This window comes from Lutra lutra, chromosome 4, assembly GCF_902655055.1.
Source record: "Lutra lutra chromosome 4, mLutLut1.2, whole genome shotgun sequence".
Taxonomy (NCBI): domain Eukaryota; kingdom Metazoa; phylum Chordata; class Mammalia; order Carnivora; family Mustelidae; genus Lutra; species Lutra lutra.
The window spans coordinates 88,628,734-88,646,065 of record NC_062281.1 but is presented as its reverse complement, the minus strand read 5'-3'; positions in this window follow the sequence as shown (position 1 = coordinate 88,646,065).

Sequence of the window (17,332 nt, the reverse complement as noted above, 5' to 3'; positions counted from 1 at the left end):
TTGGCTATTGTAGACATTGCTGCTATAAACATTCGGGTGCACATGCCCCTTCGGATCACCACGTTTGTATCTTTAGCACTGCAATTGCTGGGTCATAGGGTAGTTCTATTTTCAACATTTTGAGGAACCTCCATGCTGTTTTCCAGAGTGGTTGCACCAGCTTGCATTCTCACCAACAGTGTAGGAGGGTTCCCCTTTCTCTGCATCCTCGCCAGCATCTGTCATTTCCTGACTTGTTAATTTTAGCCATTCTGACTGGTGTGAGGTGATATCTCATTGTGGTTTTGATTTGTATTTCCCTGATGCCGAGTGATGTGGAGCACTTTTTCATGTGTCTGCTGGACATCTGGATGTCTTCTTTGCAGAAATGTCTGTTCATGTCCTCTGCCCATTTCTTGATTGGATTATTTCTTCTTTGGGTGTTGAATTTGCTAAGTTCTTTGTAGATTTTGGACACTAGCCCTTTATCTGATATGTCATTTGCAAATATCTTCTCCCATTCTGTCAGTTGTCTTTTGGTTTTGTTCACTGTTTCCTTTGCTGTGCAAAAGCTTTTGATCTTGATAAAATCCCAGTAGTTCATTTTTGCCCTTGCTTCCCTTGCCTTTGGCGAAGTTCCTAGGAAGATGTTGCTGCGGCTGAGGTCGAAGAGGTTGCAGCCTGTGTTCTCCTCAAGGATTTTGATGGATTCCTTTCTCACATTGAGGTCCTTCATCCATTTTGAGTCTATTTTCGTGTGTGGTGTAAGGAAATGATCCAATTTCATTTTTCTGCATGTGGCTGTCCAATTTTCCCAACACCATTTATTGAAGAGGCTGTCTTTGTTCCATTGGACATTCTTTCCTGCTTTGTCGAAGATGAGTTGACCATAGAGTTGAGGGTCCATTTCTGGGCTCTCTATTCTGTTCCATTGATCTATGTGTCTGTTTTTGTGCCAGTACCATGCTGTCTTGATGATGACAGCTTTGTAATAGAGCTTGAAGTCCGGAATTGTGATGCCACCAACTTTGGCTTTCTTTTTCAATATTCCTTTGGCTATTTGAGGTCTTTTCTGGTTCCATATAAATTTGAGGATTATTTGTTCCATTTCTTTGAAAAAAATGGATGGTACTTTGAAAGGAATTGCATTAAATGTGTAGATTGCTTTAGGTAGCATAGACATTTTCACAATATTTATTATTCCAATCCAGGACCATGGAACAGTTTTCCATTTCTTTGTGTCTTCCTCAATTTCTTTCTTGAGTACTTTATAGTTTTCTGTGTATAGATTCTTAGTCTCTTTGGTTAGGTTTATTCCCAGGTATCTTATAGTTTTGGGTGCAATTGTAAATGGGATTGACTCCTTAATTTCTCTTTCTTCTGTCTTGTTGTTGGTGTAGAGAAATGCAACTGATTTCTGTGCATTGATTTTATATCCTGACACTTTACTGAATTCTTGTACAAGTTCTAGCAGTTTTGGAGTGGAGTCCACATATAGTATCATATTTTTGGGTTTTCCACATATAGTATCATATCATCTGTGAAGAGTGATAGTTTGACTTCTTCTTTGCCGATTTGGATGCCTTTAATTTCCTTTTGTTGTCTGATTGCTGAGGCTAGGACTTTTAGCACTATGTTGAATAGCAGTGGTGATAATGGACATCCCTGCCGTGTTCCTGACCTTAGCGGAAAAGCTTTCAGTTTTTCTCCATTGAGAATGATATTTGCGGTGGGTTTTTCATAGATGGCTTTGATAATATTGAGGTATGTGCCGTCTATCCCTACACTTTGAAAAGTTTTGATCAGGAAGGGATGCTGTACTTTGTCAAATGCTTTTTCAGCATCTATGGAGAGTATCATATGGTTCTTGTTCTTTCTTTTATTAATGTGTTGTATCACATTGATTGATTTGCGGATGTTGAACCAACCTTGCAGCCCTGGAATAAATCCCACTTGGTCGTGGTGAATAATCCTTTTAATGTACCGTTGAATCCTATTGGCTAGTATTTTGGCGAGAATTTTTGCATCTGTGTTCATCAAGGATATTGGTCTGTAGTTCTTTTTTTTTGATGGGATCCTTGTCTGGTTTTGGGATCAAGGTGATGCTGGCCTCATCAAATGAGTTTGGAAGTTTTCCTTCTATTTCTATTTTTTGGAACAGTTTCAGGAGAATAGGAATTATTTCTTCTTTAAATGTTTGGTAGAATTCCCCCGGGAAGCCGTCTGGCCTTGGGCTTTTGTTTGTTTGGAGATTTTTGATGACTGTTTCAATCTCCTTACTGGTTATGGGTCTGTTCAGGCTTTCTATTTCTTCCTGGTTCAGTTGTGGTAGTTTATATGTCTCTAAGAATGCATCCATTTCTTCCAGATTGTCAAATTTGTTGGCATAGAGTAGCTCATAGTATGTTCTTATAATTGTCTGTATTTCTTTGGTGTTCGTTGTGATCTCTCCTCTTTCATTCATGATTTTATTTATTTGGGTCCTTTCTCTTTTCTTTTTGAGAAGTCTGGCCAGGGGTTTATCAATCTTATTAATTCTTTCAAAGAACCAGCTCCTAGTTTCATTGATTTGTTCTATTTGTTTTTTGGTTTCTATTTCATTGATTTCTGCTCTGATCTTTATGATTTCTCTTCTCCTGCTGGGTTTAGGGTTTCTTTCTTGTTCTTTCTCCAGCTCCTTTAGGTGTAGGGTTAGGTTGTGTACCTGAGACCTTTCTTGTTTCTTGAGAAAGGCTTGTACCACTATATATTTTCCTCTCAGGACTGCCTTTGTTGTGTCCCACAGATTCTGAACCGTTGTGTTTTTATTATCATTTGTTTCCATGAATTTTTTCAATTCTTCTTTAATTTCCTGGTTGACCCATTCATTCTTTAGAAGGATGCTGTTTAGTCTCCATGTTTTTGGGTTCTTTCCAAATTTCCTCTTGTGATTGAGTTCTAGCTTCAGAGCATTGTGGTCTGAAAATATGCAGGGAATGATCCCAATCTTTTGATACCGGTTGAGACTTGATTTAGGACCAGGAATGTGATCTATTCTGGAGAATGTTCCATGTGCACTAGAGAAGAATGTGTATTCTATTGCTTTGGGAGGAAATGTTCTGAATATATCTGTGATGTCCATCTGGTCCAGTGTGTCATTTAAGGCCTTGATTTCCTTGTTGATCTTTTGCTTGGATGATCTGTCCATTTCAGTGAGGGGAGTGTTAAAATCCCCTACTATTATTGTATTCTTATCGATGTGTTTCTTTGATTTTGTTATTAATTGGTTTATATAGTTGGCTGCTCCCACGTTAGGGGCATAGATATTTAAAATTGTTAGATCTTCTTGTTGGACAGTTCCTTTGAGTATGATATAGTGTCCTTCCTCATCTCTTATTATAGTCTTTGGCTTAAAATCTAATTGATGTGATATAAGGATTGCCACTCCTGCTTTCTTCTGATGTCCATTAGCATGGTAAATTCTTTTCCAACCCCTCACTTTAAACCTGGAGGTGTCTTCGGGTTTAAGATGAGTTTCTTGTAGGCAATATATAGATGGGTTTTGTTTTTTTATCCATTCTGATACCCTGTGTCTTTTGATTGGGGCATTTAGCCCATTAACATTCAGGGTAAGTATTGAGAGGTATGAATTTAGTGCCATTGTATTGCCTGTAAGGTGACTGTTATAGTATATTGTCTCTGTTTCTTTCTGATCTACTACTTTTAGGGTCTCTCTTTGCTTAGAGGACCCCTTTAAATATTTCCTGTAGAGCTGGTTTGGTGTTTGCAAATTCTTTCAGTTTTTGTTTGTCCTGGAAGCTTTTATTCTCTCCTTCTATTTTCAATGATAGCCTAGCTGGATATAGTATTCTTGGCTGCATGTTTTTCTCATTTAATACTCTGAATATATCATGCCAGCTCTTTCTGGCCTGCGAGGTCTCTGTGGATAAGTCTGCTGCCAATCGAATATTTTTACCATTGTACGTTACAGACTTCTTTTCCCGGGCTGCTTTCAGAATCCTTTCTTTGTCACTAAGACTTGTAAATTTTACTATTAGATGACGGGGTGTGGACCTATTCTTATTGATTTTGAGGGGGGTACTCTGAACCTCCTGGATTTTGATGCTTGTTCCCTTTGCCATATTGGGGAAATTCTCTCCAATAATTCTCTCCAATATACCTTCTGCTCCCCTCTCCGTTTCCTCTTCTTCTGGAATCCCAATTATTCTAATGTTGTTTCGTCTTATGGTGTCACTTATCTCTCGAATTCTCCCCTCGTGGTCCAGTAGCTGTTTGTCCCTCTTTTGCTCAGCTTCTTTATTCTCTGTCATTTGGTCTTCTATATCGCTAATTCTTTCTTCTGCCTCATTTATCCTAGCAGTGAGAGCCTCCATTTTTGATTGCACCTCATTAATAGCTTTTTTGATTTCAACTTGGTTAGATTTTAGTTCTTTTATTTCTTCAGAAAGGGCTTTTATATCTCCCGAGAGGGTTGCTTTAATATCTTCCATGCCTTTTTCATGCCCGGCTAGAACCTTGAGAATCGTCATTCTGAACTCTAGATCTTTCATATTACCAATGTCTGTATTGATTTGGTCCCTAGCCTTTGGTACTGCTTCTTGTTCTTTTTTTTTGTTGTGAATTTTTCCGCCTTGTCATTTTGTCCAGATAAGAGTATATGTAGGATCAAGTAAAATACTAAAAGGGTGGCAACAACCCCAGGAAAATATGCTTTAGCCAAATCAGAAGAGATCCCAAATCGTGAGGGGGAGAGAGGGATAAAAAGGGGTTCAGAAAGAAAAAAGAAAAAAAGAGAAACTATTAAAAAAAGAAAGCTGATAAAGAAAAATATAAAAAGAGGAAAAAATATATATATATTAGATAAACTATTTAAAAAACGTTAAAAACAAAAACGGTAAGAGTTAAAAAATTTTAGCAGAAGAAGAGAAAAAGAAAAAAAAATTGAAAAAGAAAAAAAATTAAATTAACTGCAAGGCTAAATAATCATGGGGAGAAAGCCATGAGTTCCGTGCTTTGCTTTCTTCTCTTCTGGAATTCTGCCGCTCTCCTTGGTATTGAGACTGCACTCCTTGGTAGGTGAACTTGGTCCTGGCTGGGTTTCCCGTTGATCTTCTGGGGGAGGGGCCTGTTGTAGTGATTCTCAAGCGTCTTTGCCCCAGGTGGAGTTGCATCGCCCTTACCCGGCGCTGGGCTGAGTCATCCGCTCGGGTTTGCTGGGTTTGCTTTCAGGAGCTTTTGTTCCCTGAGCGCTTTCTGTAGAGTTCCGGAAGACAGGAATGAAGATGGCGGCCTCCCGGTCTCCGGCCTGGAGGAGCCAAGAGCCCGGGGCCCCACTCCTCAGTGCGCCCTCAGAGAACAGCGCCCAATGACTCCCATCACCCTGGCCTCCGGCCGTGCTCCGAGCTGACCGAGCCTGCGACCGGTTCAAGGCAACTCCGAGCTGAGAGTCACTCCTCGGCTCTGTCTCTGTAGCCGGCTTCCCTGTTCTAATACCGGTAAGCTCTGCGACACTCAGACACCCCCGATCCTTCTGCGACCCTGCGGGACCTGAGGCCGTGCTGACCCCACCCGGGCTTCACCCCAGTTAAGCCTCTCGAGCGATGTCCCTCAGCGGAACAGGCTTTTAAAAGTCCTGATTTTGTGCTCCATTGCTCAGCCACTCACCAGGAGCCGGCCCCTCCCGCCACGGTCTCTCTTCCCGTCGCTTTGGATTCACTTCTCCGCCAGTCCTACCTTTCAGATAGTGGTTGATTTTCTGTTTCTAGAATTGCTGTTCTTCTTCTCTTCAATCTCCCATTGGATTTGTAGGTGTTTGCAATCTTTAGATAAGCTATTTAGCTGATCTCCCGCTACCCAAAGTAGTCTCAGCCTGCTACTTCTCCGCCATCTTGACTCCTCCCCCCATAATAACCTTCTAACCTGAACTTTTTGATACATACATCTGTGTTTTTACTTTGCATTTCTATTTTTAAATTTTTTTTAAATTTTAGTTTAGTTTAGTCTAGTTTATTCCTTTATTATTTTTATTTTCTAATATTCATATAGAGTTAAACTTCAAAGTAATCCCCTTTCCCCAATCAATACTACCCCTATAGGTAAACCAATTTTTAACCCACTGAGCCACCCAGGCACTTAGGTAAACCAATTTTTAATCCCCATTTACCCTAGGAAAGTTGAATCTTTTAACAAAGATATCAAGATACATCCTGGAAGAATCAAAACAAACTTCCTCGCCCACACTGAGAATTTATAACCACTCTCCCAACTTTTTCTTCCGCTAGTGTTTCTGTGTCTTTGTGTTTGACCTGATAGTATATAAATCTTATACTTGGGGTTCTTTTTGATGAGGTTCTTGCTTTATTTGCCTATATATATATATATATATTTTATCTCTTGCCATATACTTTTATCAGTCTTTTTGTTTATCTGTTTTTGTTTGTATACTTCATAAATCTTACCTTGGGGCCCATTTGGGCTGAACCTTCTCTTTTATCTTCCCTTTTATTCCTGTCTCTCTCTCTGTCTCTCTCTTTTTTTCTTTTTCTTTTCTTTTTTCTTTCATTTGGGTGGGGAATCCTGATTGCTCAGAAGAGTTCCAGGGTGCACCTTGACTACACCATGGTTGATACATCCAGCTACATCCGTTCAGTCATCTCTCACCAAAATGACTAGGAGGAGGAATTCCCAACAGAAGAAAAATACAGAGGATGGGCCGTCTGCAGCAGAGATAATGTCTATCAACATAGACAATATGTCGGAAAGAGAATTCAGGCTAACAATTATCCAGGCAATAGCTAGGTTGAAGAAAGCCATGGATGACCAAACGGAATTGATTAGGGCAGAAATGAAAGTGACCAGGGTTGATGTTCACAATGTTAGGCAGAACTGAAAGCCACCAGGGATGAGATTCACAATGCTCTCAATGAGTTCAAATCTAATCTAAGTTCTCTCAAAGCTAGGGTAATTGAGGCAGAAGATAGAATTAGTGATCTGGAGGATAAACAGATAGAGAGAAATGATCAGGAGGAAGCCTGGAACAAACAGCTTAGAAGCCACAAAAACAGAATCAGGGAAATAAATGAAACCATGAAATATTCCAATGTCAGAATTATTGGAATCCCTGAAAGGGAGGAGAAAGAAAGAAGTCTAGAAGATATAGTGGAACAAGTTCTTCATGAAAATTTTCCCAATCTCGTGAATGGAACCAGCGTTCATGTACTAGAGGCTGAACGGTCCCACCCAAGATTATAGATTCCAAAAAAACATCAAGGCAGCTGATAGTCAAATTGAGGAATCATAATTGTAGGTATAATCTCTTGAAAGCCGCTAGGACAAAGAGGCTCCTTACTTACAGAGGAAAGCCCATCAGAATAACGTCAGACCTGTCCACAGAGACCTGGCAAGCCAGAAAGGGCTGGCAAGATATATTCAGGGCACTAAATGAGAAGAACATGCAGCCAAGAATACTTTGTCCAGCAAGACTGACATTCAAAATGGATGGAGAGTTAAGAGTTTCCAAGACTGGCAAGGCTTAAAAGACTATGCAACCACCAAGCCAACACTGCAGGAAATATTAAGGGGGGTTCTATAAAAGAGGAAAAATCCTAAGAATAGCACTGAACAGAAATATAGAGACAATCTAAAGAGAGAAAGACTTCAAAGGTAACACGATGTCAATAAAAACGTATCTATCAATAATCACTCTCAATGTGAATGGCCTAAATGTGTCCATAAAATGGCACACGGTTGCAGATTGGATAAAACAACAGGACCCATCCATCCAAAACCTATGTGATACAGCAAAGGCAGTCCTAAGGGGGAAATACATAGCCATCCAAACATCCCTCAAAAAAACTGAAAAATCCAGAATACACCAGCTGTCTCTACACCTTAAAGAACTAGAGAGTTGGAGAAAATTGGAAGGGGAGGTGAACCATGAGAGACTATGGACTCTGAAAAACAATCTGATGGTTTTGAAAGTGCAGGGGGTGGGAGGTTGGGGTAACCAGGTGGTGGGTACTGGAGAGGGTATGGATTGCATGGAGCACTGGGTGTGGTGCAAAACAAGGAATACTGTTATGCTGAAAAAAAAATTTAAAAAAATAAGTAAAAAAAAAAAACCTGGAGAATCAAAAACAAATCAAAACAACTCCTCACATAAGAAGGGCAATAATCAAGATTAGAGCTGAGATCAATGAGGTAGAAACCAGAGATACAGTAGAACATATCAATGAACCTAGAAGCTGGTTTTTGGAAAGGATCAATAAGATAGATAAACCATTGGCTACACTAATCCAAAAGAAAAGAGAGAAAGCCCAAATTGATAAATTATGAATGGAAAGGGAGAGATCACAACTAACACCAAGTAAGTAGAAACAATAATCAGAAGTTATTATCAACAGTTATATGCCAATAAGCTAAGCAACCTAGATGAAATGGATGCATTCCGGGAAAACTATAAACTCCCAAAATTGAACCAGGAAGAAATTGACAACCTGAATAGACCAATATCTAGTAATGAGATTGAAATGGTGATCAAAAACCTCCCAAAAAACAAGAGCCCAGGACCTGACGGATTCCCTGGGGATTTCTACCAAACTTTCAAAGAAGAAATAACACCTATTCTCCTGAAGCTGTTTCAAAAAATTGAAGCAGAAGGAAAACATCCAGACTCTTTCTATGAAGCCAGCATTACCCTGATCCCCAAACCAGGCATAGACCCTACCAAAAGGAGAATTTCAGACCAATATCACTGGTGAATATGGATGCTCAGATTCTCAACAGGATCCTAGCAAACAGGTCCAACAGCACATTAAAAAGATTATCCACCATGACCAGGTGGGATTCATCCCTGGGCTACAAGGTTGGTTCAACATTCGCAAATCAATCATTGTGGTAGAACAAATTAATAAGAGAAGAGAGAAGAACCACATGGTCCTCTCAATTGATGCAGAAAAACCATTTGACAAAATCCAGCATCTGTTCCTGATTAAAACTCTTCAAAGTATAGGGATAGAGGGAACATTCCTGAACTTCATAAAATCTATCTATGAAAGACCCACAGCAAATATCATCCTCAATGGGAAAAAGCTTGCAGCCTTCCCGTTGAGATCAGGAACACGACAAGGATGCCCACTCTCACCACTCTTCTTCAACATAGTATTAGAAGTCCTAGCAACAGCAATCAGATAACAAAGAGAAATAAAAGGTATCCAAACTGGCCATGAAGAAGTCAAACTCTCTCTCTTCGCAGATGACATGATTCTTTCTATGGAAAACCCAAAAGACTCCACCCCCAAACTGCTAGAAGTCTTACAGCAATTCAGTAACGTGGCAGGATACAAAGTCAATGTACAGAAATCAGTGGCTTTCTTATACACGAACAATGAAAATACAGAAAGGGAAATTAGAGAATCAATTCCATTTACTATAACACCAAGAACCATAAGATACCTGGGAATCAACCTAACCAAAGAGGTAAAGGATCTGTACTCGAGGAACTACAGAACACCCACGAAAGAAATTGAAGAAGACACAAAAAGATGGAAGACCATTCCATGCTCTTGGATCGGAAGAATAAACATTGTTAAAATGCCTATACTGCCTAGAGCAATCTATACTTTTAATGCCATTCCAATCAAAATTCCACCGGTATTCTTCAAAGAGCTGGAGCAAATAATCCAAAAATTTGTATGGAACCAGAAGAGACCCCCGAATCGCTAAGGAAATGTTGAAAAACAAAAATAAAACTGGGAGCATTATGTTACCTGATTTTAAGCTTTACTACAAAGCTATAATCACCAAGAGAGCATGATACTGGCGTTAGAGACGAGAAGGGAGTTGAGGGAAATTGGAAGGGGAGGTGAATCATGAGAGACCATGGACTCTGAAAAACAATCTGAGGGTTTTGAAGGGGCGGGGGTGTGGGAGGTTGGGGGAACCAGGTAGTGGGTATTGCAGAGGGTATGGATTACATGGAGCACTGGGTGTGGTACAAAAACAATGAATACTGTTACGCTGAAAAAAATTTAAAAAAATAAAAAAAAAAAAAGAGAGAGAGACTGAGAGCCTGATTTGATGCAGTACTGAGGCAGTGGAGTCAGGAGACTGATTATGATCAGCAAGCCCAGAAGGGACTCTCAGCTCCAGTCACCATAAACTATGACCTGGGCTGTTAGGGAAACTTCTCTCTGCCTGAACACCCTGAAAAATTCAAGAAGGTGGAAGTTGTTTAACATCCCAGGGGAGATATAAAATCGCTTGCACCCATGATAAAGCAACTGCTCTCAGGGTGGTGTGGTCCCTGAAAGGATACTGGGGTGGCACCCAGCCATGAACTGGGAATGGGTGAAGAAGATACGTGCCCTCATACCCCCATGACCACTCACAACTGCAAAGGCACAAAGCACAGAGATGTTCACAGGTCCCTGGAACTCCCTTGGTAGAGGGGCAGTTGGCAGGAACCAGTGGAATTCATCCATTTGGTACATAAAGATGGCAGCCCACAAGTGGGCAACAACACTGAGGGTGGTGTGACTTCCTCCGTGATCTGGAGCTCCAGAAGAGGGTGTACATGCAAGCCCATGACAGCTAGCAATTGCAAAATCACAAAGCACAGGGACACTTGTTCATGGGTCTCTGGAACTCCTCCCAGTGGGAGTTGCAGCAGGCACAAATAGCTCGTTTGTGGAGTTTGGTACACACAACAGTAGAGATGGTTTGATCTGGAGGGTTTATTGAAGAATGGAGATGATGAACTTGGGGCTCTGGCCAGAGATTCCCCACAAAACTATATCTGCTCTGACCCTCTAAAGAGTTGCAGAAAGCTGCCAGTGAACCAAAGCCACACAGAATAGCAGTTCACATGAAGCCCATCCCCCTGACAAGGGATGGACAAATCCACCCAGTCAAAGATGCCTGAGAAGCTGAGCAGCAGGCCCCTCTCCCAGAAGACAGACTGGAAGAACAAGTGAATGATGAACTTATTTCCACAGGACTGTAAAACTCCATTTCTAGGGAAAAATAATACAGGGAGATCCAGGTGTTCCCACACAACTCTATACTCCAGGCTAAAATTTTACATTTCTTTTTGTTTGTTTGTTTCTCTTCTTTTTCTTTTTTTTTTTTAATTTTTTTTCAGCATAATATTATTCCTTATTTTTCACCACACCCAGTGATCCATGCAATCATGCCCTCTCCAATACCCACCACCTGGTTCCCGCAACCTTCCAGCCCCCCATCTCTTCAAACCCCTCAGATTGTTTTTCAGAGTCCATAGTCTCTCATTGTTCACCTCCCCTTCCAATTTCTCCCAACTCCCTTCTCCTCTCTAACTCCCCTTGTCCTCCATGCTATTTGTTAGGCTCCACAAATAAGTGAAACCATATGATAATTGACTCTCTCTGCTTGACTTATTTCACTCAGCATAATCTCTTCCAGTCCCGTCCATGTTGCTACAGAAGTTGGGTATTCATCCTTTCTGATGGAGGCATAATACTCCACAGTGTATATAGACCAAATCTTCCTTATCCATTCGTCTGTTGAAGGGCATCTTGGTTCTTTCCACAGTTTGGCGACCGTGGTCATTGCTGCTATAAACATTGGGGTACATATGGCCCTTCTTTTCACTACATCTGTGTCTTTGGGGTAAATGCCCATTAGTGCAATTGCAGGGTCATAGGGAAGCTCTATTTTTAATTTTTTGAGGAATCTCCACACTGTTCTCCAAAGTTCTGCACCAACTTGCATTCCCACCAACAGTGTAAGAGGGTTCCCCTTTCTCCACATCCCCTCCAACACATGTTGTTTCCTGCCTTGCAAAATTGGCCATTCTAACTGGTGTAAGGTGGTATCTCAATGTGGTTTTAATTTGAATCTCCCTGATGGCTAGTGATGATGAACATTTTTTCATTTTTCTGACAACCATTTGTATATCTTCATTGGAATAAAAGACCTCAACATGAGACAAGAATTCATCAGAATCCTACAGGAGATCATAGGCAATAATCTCTTCGATATCAGCCATAGAAACTGCTTTCAAGATATGTCTCCAAAGGCAAAGGAAACAAAAGCAAAAATAAACTTTTGGGACTTCACCAAAATCAAAAGCTTCTGCACGGCAAAGGAAACAGTCAAGAAAACAAAGAGGCAAACCACAGAATGGGAGAAGATATTTTCAAATGACAGTACACACAAAAGGTTGATATCCAGGATCTATAAAGAATTCCTCAAACTCAACACGCATAAAACAGACAATCATATCAAAAAATGGGCAGAAGATATGAACAGGCACTTCTCCAATGAAGACATACAAATGGCTTCTTTTTTTAAAATCTTTTTTTAAATTTATTTTCAGCATAACAGTATTCATTGTTTTTTTTGTACCCCACCCAGTGCTCCATGTAATCCATGCCCTCTCTCATACCCACCACCTGGTTCCCTCAACCTCCCACCCCCCCACCTCTTCAGACCCTTCAGATTGTTTTTCAGAATCCATACTCTCTCATTGTTCACCTCCCCTTCCTATTTCCCCCAACTCCCTTCACCTAACTCCCCATGTCCTCCATGCTATTTGTTATGCTGCACAAATAAGTGAAACTGTATGATAATTGACTCTCTCTGCTTGACTTATTTCACTCAGCATAATCTCTTCCAGTCCCGTCCATGTTGCTACAAAAGTTGGGTATTCATCCTTTCTGATGGAGGCATAATACTCCATAGTGTATATGGACCACATTTTCCTTATCCATTCATCCGTTGAAGGGCATCTTGGTTCTTTCCACAGTTTGGCAAGCATGGTAATTGCTGCTATAATCATTGGGGTACAGATGGCCCTTCTTTTCACTACATCTGTATCTTTGGGGTGAATACCCAGTAGTGCAATTGCAGGGTCATAGGGAAGTTGTATTTTTAATTTCTTGAGGAATCTCCACACTCTTTTTTTTTTAACATTGTTCCTATTTCAAATAGATTCTTATCTCCAAACTTATGTTTTTAAGCCACTTTTAAACTTTTTTTCACATCTACATTTATAGATTTATGCCTCACACTTGTCCATTTTTTCACTCTATTCATTTTTATCTTGAGATTATATTCTGATTTCTTTGAGATATGGGGATATAGTATTTTCCAACACACAGACCAAAAATCTATCAAGAACAGGCAGATCACCCTGGTTTGTTCACCCTGAGATATTATAATTTATTCCCCTTTTTATTTTATCATTTTAGATCATCTGGGATTTGTGTGCCTCTCTGTGATAGCTTCTGACCACTTTGGATTTCTTGTGGGATGCATTTTGCTTGGGATTTTGTTGATATTTTGGTCTCTGTTAATTCACTCAACCCTCCCTTGACAGAGTGAATAGGAGGAGGAACTGTCAACAATGAAAAGAACCTGAGATTATGTCCTCTGCCACAGAGGAAATGGATATGGATATGAGCAACATGTCAGAGTTAGAACTCAGGATATCAATCATAAAATTAATAGCTAGGCTTGAAAAAAGCATTAGTGACAATATAGAATCTCTAAGGGCAGAAATGAGATCCAATCAAAATGAACCTAAAAAATGCAGTGAATGAGATGTAGTCTAAACTGGATATTCTGTCAGGGTAAATGAGGCAGAAGAAAGAATCAGTGATCTAGAAGATAAGCTGATGGGAAAGAAAGAAGTAGGGGGAAACAGAGATAGGCAGCTAGTAGCCCATGAAAATAGACTTAGAGAGATTAATGATGCCATGAAATGTTCCAATGTCAGAATTATTGGGATCCCTGAGGGGCTGAAGAGAGAGGACTAGAAAGTATATTTGAGCAAATCATAGCTGAGAACTTCTAAAATCTTGGACAGGAAACAAACATTCATGTCCAAGAGGCAGAGAGGAGCACTTGTGAAATCAATAAAAGTAGACCAACACCCCAACATATAATAGTGAGTCTTGCAAATTTACAGCCAAAGAGTACATGCTGAGAATAGGTAGGGAGAGGAGGTTCCTTACATATGGTGGGAGGAACACCAGAATAACATCAGACCTATCAATAGAGACCTGGCAAGACAGAAAGGGTTGGCAAGATAAATTCAGGGTACTAAATGAGCCAAGAATAGGTTATGCAGCAATGCATAACAATGCATATCAATGCAGCCAAGAATAGTTTATCCAACAAAGCAGTCATTCAGGATGGATGTAGAGATAAAGAGCTTCCAGGACAGGCAGAAACTGAAACAATATATGACTATCAAACCAGCCCTGCAGTAAATATTAAGGGGGATTCTGAGAGCAAAGAGAGGTCCCAAAAGCAATATAGAAAGAAATGAACAGAGACAATCTACAGAAACAGAGACTTTACAGTCAATACAATGGCACTAAATTCATATCCTTCAATAATTATCTGAGTGTGAATGGGCTGAATGCTCCCATCAAAAGGCACAGGGCTTCATATTGGATAAAAAGACAGGATGCTGTCTACATCCATATGCTATGCTGTCTACAGGGGACCCATTTTGAACCTAAAGACACCTCCAGATTAAAAGTGAAGGAATGAATAACAATTTATTATGCCAATGGGCCTCAAAAGAAAACTGGGGTAACAATTCTCATATCAGATAAATTAGATTTTAATTCCAAAGACAGTAGTAAGAGATGTAGAGAGACACTGTATCATACCTAAATGGTCTATCCAATAAGAAAATCTAGCAATTATAAATATCTATGCAACCAACATGGGAGCAGATAATTACATGGACTATTAACCAAAATAAAGCATCATATTAAAATAATACATTCATAGTAAGAAACAACCCTCTACTCACAGCAATGGGCAGATCATCTAAGCAGAAAATCAATAAATAAGCAAGAGCTTTGAATGACACATTGGACCAGGTGGACTTCATAGATATATACAAAACGTTCCCTCCTAAGACAATAAAATATTCATTCTTGTGAATGCACATGGAACTTTCTCCAGAATAAGTCACATACTGATTCACAAATCAGGTCTCAACTGATACCAAAAAGATACAGACTATTCCCTGCATATTTTCAGATCACAGTCCTTTGAAACTAGAACTCAACTAAACCAAAAAAATTAGAAGGAATGCAAACACTTTGAGCTTAAAGAGCATCCTCCTAAAGAATGAATGGGTCAACAAGGAAATTAAAGAACTTAAACAATTCATGCAAACCAATGAAAATGAAAACACATCAGTTCAAAACCTATGGATACTGCAAAGACGGTCCTTAGAGGGAAGTACATAGCCATCCAAGCCTTTCTCAAAAATATTAGAAAAATTCCAAAATCACAACCTAACCTTACACATAAAGGAGATGGAAAAGAACAGCAAAAAAAAAAAAAAAAAAAAAAAAAAAAGCCTAAACCAAGCAGGACAAGAGAAATAATAAGTATTAGAGCACAAATCAATGAAATAGAAACTAGAAGAATAGCAGGAAAGATCAATGAAACTAGAAGCTGGTTCTTTGGAAGAATTGATAAGATTAATAACCTTCTGGCCAGACATAGAAGAGAAAGGACCCAAATTAATAAAATCATGGGTGAAACCAGAGAAATCAAGACTAATACCAAAGAACAGAGGTTAGAACTTATTACCAGCAGCTATATGCCAACAAACTAGATAGTCTGGAGGAAATGGGTGCCTTCCTGGAAACTTACAAACTACCAAGACTGAAACAGGAAGAAATAAACAATCTGAACAGTCAATAACCAGTAAAGAAATTGAGGCAGTAATCAAAAATCTCCCCAAAAAACAAGAGTCCGGGTAGTTTTCCAGGGGAATTCCACCAAACATTTAAAGAAGAAACACCTATCGCACTGAAACTGTTTCCAAAAAAAAATAGACATGGATGGCAAACATCCAAACTAGGTCTGTGAGGCCAGCATTACCTTGATCCCAAAGCCCGATAAAGACCCCATCAAAAAGGAGAATTAAAGACCAATATCCCTGATGAACATGGATGCCAAAATACTCAACGATATCTTAACCAGTAGGGTCCAACAGTACATTAAAAGAATTATTCACCATGACCAGATGAGATTTATTCCTAGGATGCAAGGATGGTTCAGATTTCTCAAAGCAATCAACAGGATAGGTGGCATTAACAAAAGAAGAGACAAGAACCATACGGTGCTCTCAATTGGTGCAGAAAAAAAGCACTTAACAAAATATAGCATCCTTTCTTGATTAAAGTCATCAAAGCATAGGGATAGGGGGCACACACACCAATATCATAAGGTATGTACGAAAAGCCCAAAGTGAAGCATCATTCTCAATGGGGAAAAAATGAGAGCTTTTCCCTTAAGATCAGGAACATGACAAGGATGTCCACCCTCACCACTGTTGTTCAACATATACTAGAAGTCTTAGCCTCAACAATCAGACAACAAAAAGAAATAAAAGATATTCAAATTGGCAAAGAAGAAGTCAATTTCTCTCTCTTCACAGATGACATGATACTTTATGTGGAAAACCCAAAAGACCCCACTCTCAAGTTATTAGAACTCCTATAGCAATTCAGCAATATGGCAGGATACAAAATCAATGCTCAGATATCAGAGGCATTTCTATACACTAACAATGTAACTGAAGAATGGGAAATTAAAGGATCAATTCCATTTACAGTAGCACCAAGAACCATAAGATACCTAGGACTAGACCTAACCAAAGTTATATATATATATATATATATATATATATATATATATATATATAAAACGTATATATATAATATATATAATTGCTCCTATATTAAATTTAATTTAATTGATTTATTGATTTATTTGATTAAATATATTTATTTATTATTATTTATTGATTTATTAAATTAATTTAATTAAATTGATCATATATATAATTATTTAATTATACCATCCCTCTTTCATAAAATTTTTAACTTTAAAAATTTTTTTTTATTTTTTATAAAAATTGAATATATTTTTATCCCCAGGGGTACAGGTCTGTGAATCACCAGGTTTACACACTTCACAGCACTCACCATAGCATACCCTCACCAATGTCCATAACCACACCCCTCTTCTCCCAACCCCCCTCCCCCCAGCAACCCTCAGTTTGTTTTGTGAGATTAAGAGTCACTTATGGTTTGTCTCCCTCCTGATCCCATCTTGTTTCATTTATTCTTCTCCTACCCCCTTAACTCCCCATGTTGCATCTCCACTTACTCATATCAGGGAGATCATATGATAGTTGTCTTTCTCCAATTGACTTATTTCGCTAAGCATGATACCCTCTAGTTCCATCCACAGCGTCACAGATGGCAAGATTTCATTTCTTTTGATGGCTGCATAGTATTCCATTGTGTATATATACCACATCTTCTTTATCCAT